This window comes from Argopecten irradians, unplaced genomic scaffold, assembly GCF_041381155.1.
Source record: "Argopecten irradians isolate NY unplaced genomic scaffold, Ai_NY scaffold_0763, whole genome shotgun sequence".
Taxonomy (NCBI): domain Eukaryota; kingdom Metazoa; phylum Mollusca; class Bivalvia; order Pectinida; family Pectinidae; genus Argopecten; species Argopecten irradians.
Genome location: NW_027188230.1, coordinates 16,987 through 22,094, shown reverse-complemented (window position 1 = coordinate 22,094; position 5,108 = coordinate 16,987). Strand labels below are relative to the sequence as shown.

General features: G+C 34.3%; 1 long non-coding RNA gene across 1 annotated transcript; it reads right to left on the bottom strand.

The window, feature by feature from the left end:
• Nucleotides 1-1,427: 1,427 nt before the first annotated feature.
• LOC138313604 (uncharacterized) lies at nucleotides 1,428-4,077 on the bottom strand. Its single transcript, XR_011207232.1, has 3 exons — nucleotides 4,050-4,077; nucleotides 3,535-3,619; nucleotides 1,428-1,520 (listed from the first exon to the last, which is right to left on the bottom strand). It is a non-coding gene; the product is annotated as an uncharacterized lncRNA (long non-coding RNA).
• Between the last annotated feature and the right edge of the window lie 1,031 nt (nucleotides 4,078-5,108).

Genomic DNA, 5,108 nt, shown 5'->3' with positions numbered 1-5,108 from the left:
AAAACATGAAATATTGAACTTACACACTGTGTTGATTAATTGCAAATTATGTATTAAATATTGAAATAGTATTAATGTTGTTTAAGTTAATTATTGGTTACATCATTAAACTTTCTGAATATAATGAAAAAATAGGAAAAGTCCCCAGCCAAGGGGAGATAATCCATTACATATCCAAAGTACCCCATAATATAGAAAATGTCAAGATTTTGGGAAGAAAACCAGATATACCAAACCCTTTACATATTCAAATTTACCAGGAACATGGTTCCAGAGCCTTTTCTGTTTAAAATAAACAAATTAAACAAAGATCAAACCTGTAATGAGCACAAAAGATGCATGTCTTTGTCCGTGACTGGAATCTGTGCAACCAACATATATTTCCGGAAATCTTGAATGACCCCTAAAACACCATTAATATGTTTCATTTAACAGAAGAAAATATTCTACAACATGGTATTTTTTTCATCATTATAACATAAAAATGCATACTTTTAATAAACTTATTAGCCCTAATATTAACAATTAATCAGTACAATTTAGTTAAATTGGCTTACCTGCGCACGTACCTGCGAATTGAACTCCCCCCCCCACCCCCCTTCCATCGCCTATTGTACTCCCCCCTCCACCCCCGTAATTCCTGGTTCACCTAAACCGGAAACATGCATACAGTTCCTGTGAACTAAATTCTGACACAACTGAGGAGACCTTGCACCGCGCACCCATGTGATCGTACCCATGATATGTGACCGTGCCGTAATTATACCTGCATCTACGTTATATGTAATTAACTTTTAATGGCCAATTCTAAATAAACCATGTCACAGTGACACAGTATATTCTAAAACTTGGCGACTTACCTTTGTATCTATGGACTCACTCGGCTCCAGTGACTGACTCTTATACTTCCCGGTTGCGTTCGCTATAGAGAGCAACCAACTAAATAATTTTACATAGACCACAGTGTTAAACTTTGTTAAAGTTTTGTACTGTATTATTAAAACAAAGGAATATTAGTTAGCTATTGTGTTCTATAATTAAAGTTTAGGTTCTCATATAACACTAGATAGAAAAAAAATGGTTTGGGTCCTTCTGCTCAAACTCCAACCAGGGTAGCTTTATTGAAATCAGGCGCATTTTGCACTAAAAAATCTGAAATTCTAATGTTTTTTACCTATTCATTATCAAAATTGATATTTTGAACCTAAATCTCAATATGAATTTCCAAATTGATATTATGGTTATCTAGGAATAATTACCTGTCAGAAAAACTTTTTACTTTGAAATTCATAATTAGCCAGCCAATCAGCGACCGTGATTCAAAATTCTATTGGGTCGAAATTTGTAAAAGTCTTTTTTATATTGGTTTATCCCCATAGCAGAAATTAAAATTCTGTATACTCACCTATGATGCCAAGTGTATTTATCGGCTGTATGTCAAATCTTTAAAATGAACTTAATCGGTCAAGTGGTTTGTCCAGGACAGGGCTTCACCTCGGACAGTCACCCGCGGAGTAATTCTGAAAACATGAAATATTGAACTTACACACTGTGTTTTGATTAATTGCAAATTATGTATTAAATATTGAAATAGTATTAATGTTGTTTAAGTTAAATTATTGGTTACATCATTAAAACTTTCTGAATTATAAATGAAAAAAAAGGGAAAAGTCCCCCAGCCAAGGGGAGATAAGATAATCCCCATTACATATCCAAGTACCCCATATTATATAGAAAAAATGTCACAGATTTTGGAAGAAAACCAGATCCCCCCCATCTACCAAACCTTTTTTATATTTCAAATTTACCAGGAACATGGTTTTCCCAGAGCCTTTTCTGTTTAAAATAAAACAAATATTTAAACAAAGATCAAACCTGTAATGAGCACAAAAGATGCATGTCTTTGTCCGTGACTGGAATCTGTTGCAACCAACATATATATTTCCGGAAATCTTGAATGACCCTTGTCCTAAAACACCATTAATATGTTTCATTAACAGAAAAAAATAAATCACAACAAGTCACAACATGGTATTTTTCATCATTATAAACATAAAATGCATACTTTTAAATAAAACTTATTAGCCCTAATATTACAATTAATCAGTACAATTAGTTAAATTGGCTTACCTGCGATGAACACCCCCCCCCCCCCTTCCACCAAAATATGTACTCCCCCCCCTCCCCGAAGCCCCCGTCCCCGCCCCCCACCTAATTCCTGGTTCACCTAAACCGGAACATGCATACAGTTCCGTGAACTAAATTCTGACAATATGAGGAGACCTTGCACCGCGCACCCATTGTGATTCGTACCCATCTGATGTGTGAAACGCCACATGCCCACACGTTTTATAGTTTATAGCCTATGGCTAATTACCTGCATCTACGTTAGATGTACCATTAACTTACTGGCCAATTCTAAATAAACTGCATGCATGGTCACAGTGACAAGTATTATTTCTAAAACTCTGGCGTACCTTACCTTTGTATCTATGAAAACTTTAACTACTCGGCTCCAGTGACTGACTCTTATACTTCTAAAACTTCGGGATGCGTTCCGCTATATAGAGAGCAACCAACCTAAATAAAATAATTTATACATAGACCACACAGTGTTAAACTTTGTTTAAAAGTTTTTGTACTGTATTATTAAAACAAAGGAATATAAGTTAGTCTATGGTGTTAACTAAGTAAATAAAGTTTAGGTTCCTCATATAACACAAATAAATAGAAAAAAAGTTTGGTCCTCTCTGCTCAAACTCCAACCAGGGTAGCTTTATTGAAATCAAGGCGTCATTTTGCACTAAAAAATACTGAAATTCTAAATGTTTTTACCTATTCATTATCAAAGTTGATATTTTGAACCTAAATCTCAATGTGAATTTCCAAATTCATATCATGGTTATCTAGGAATAATTACCTGTCAGAAAACATTTTTACTTTTGAAATTCATAATTAGCCAGCCAATCGGCGGCCGGATTAAAATTCTATCCTGGGCTCAATCTTGTATACACAGGGGCCATTTCGAAGGTCTTTTTTTATTTAGTTGGTTTATCCCCATAGCAGAAATTAAAATTCCAATACTCACCTATGATGTAAAGTGTATTTCGGCTGTATGTCAAATCTGTAATATGAACTTAATCGGTCAAGTGGTTTGTCCAGGACAGGGCTTCACCTTCGGACAGTCACCCGCGGTAGTAATTCTGAAAACATGAAATATTTGAACTTACACACCTGTGTTGATTAATTTAGCAAATTATGTATTAAATATTGAAATAGTATTAATGTTGTTTTTAAGTTAATTATTGGTTACATTCATTAAACTTTCTGAATATAATGAAAAAATTAGGAAAAGTTGCCCAGCCAAGGGGGAGATAATCCAATTACATATCCAAGTTACCCCATAATATAGAAAATGTCAAGATTTTGGAAGAAAACCAGATATACCAAACCTTTTACATATTTCAAATTTACCAGGAACATGGTTCCAGAGCCTTTTCTGTTTAAAATAAACAAATTAAACAAAGATCAAACCTGTAATGAGCACAAAAGATGCATGTCTTTGTCCGTGACTGGAATCTGTGCAACCAACATATATTTCCGGAAATCTTGAATGACCCTGAAACACCATTAATATGTTTCATTAACAGAAAAAAAATATTCACAACATGGTATTTTTCATCATTATAACATAAAATGCATACTTTTAATAAACTTATTAGCCCTAATATCTACAATTAATCCAGTACACAATTAGTTAAATTGGCTTACCTGCGATGAACACCCACCCACCCCCCACCTCTTCACCAATTGACTCCCACCCCGTCCACCAATAGTCCCCCATTCTGTTCACCTAAACCGAACATGCAACCCGCAACAACTGAGGAGACCTTGCCACCCATGTGATCGTTCTGATAGCCGTGGCTAAGCCGTGCTAATTACCTGCATCTACGTTATATGTACCATTAACTTACCGGCCAATTCTAAATAAACTGCATGCAGATGGTTCACAGTGACAAGTATTTATTCTCTAAAACTTGGCGACTTACCTTTGTATCTATGAACTTACTCGGCTCCCCAGTGACGGACTCTTTATACTTACGGGTCTGCGATCGACTATTATAGTGAAGCAACCAAGCTATAATAATTTTTACATATAGACCACAGTGTTAAACTTTGTTTAAAGTTTTGTACTGTATTATTAAAACATAGGAATATTTTGTTAGCTATGGTTGTTATATAATTATTAATGTTTAGGTTCTCATTATGACAACTAAATAGATAAAAAAAGTTTGGGGTCCTTCTGCTCAAAATCCAACCAGGGCGTAGATTTATTGAAAATCAGGCGCATTTGTGCACTAAAAAATACTGATGGAAATTCTAATTTGTTTTTACCTATTCATTATCAAGTTGATATTTCTGATTGAACCTAAAATCTCAATGTGAATATTTCCAAATTTCATATCTTGGTTATCTAGGGGATTAATTACATGTCTGGAAAACATTTTTCTACTTTTGAAATTCATTATTTTAAATTAGCCTGCCAATCGGCGGCCGGGATTAAAATTCTATCCTTGGGGGCTCAATCTTGTATACACAGGGGGCCATTTCGAAGGTCTTTTTTTATCATTTAGTTGGTTTATTTACCCATAGCAGAAATTAAAATTCCAATACTCACCTATGATGTATAAGTGTATTTCGGCTGTATGTCAAATCTGTAATATGAACTTAATCGGTCAAGTGGTTTGTCCAGGACAGGGCTTCACCTTCGGACAGTCACCCGCCGGAGTTAATTCTGAAAAACATTGAAATATTGAACTTACACACTGTGTTGATTATTGCAAATTATGTATTAAATATTGAAATAGTAATTAATGTTGTTTAAGTTAATTATTGGTTACATCATTAAACTTTCTGAATATAATGAAAAAATAGGAAAAGTCCCCAGCCAAGGGGAGATAATCCATTACATATCCAAGTACCCCATAATATAGAAAATGTCAAGATTTTGGAAGAAAACCAGATATACCAAACCTTTTACATATTCAAATTTACCAGGAACATTGGTTCAAGTAGCCTTTTCAGTTTAAAATAAACAAATTAAACAA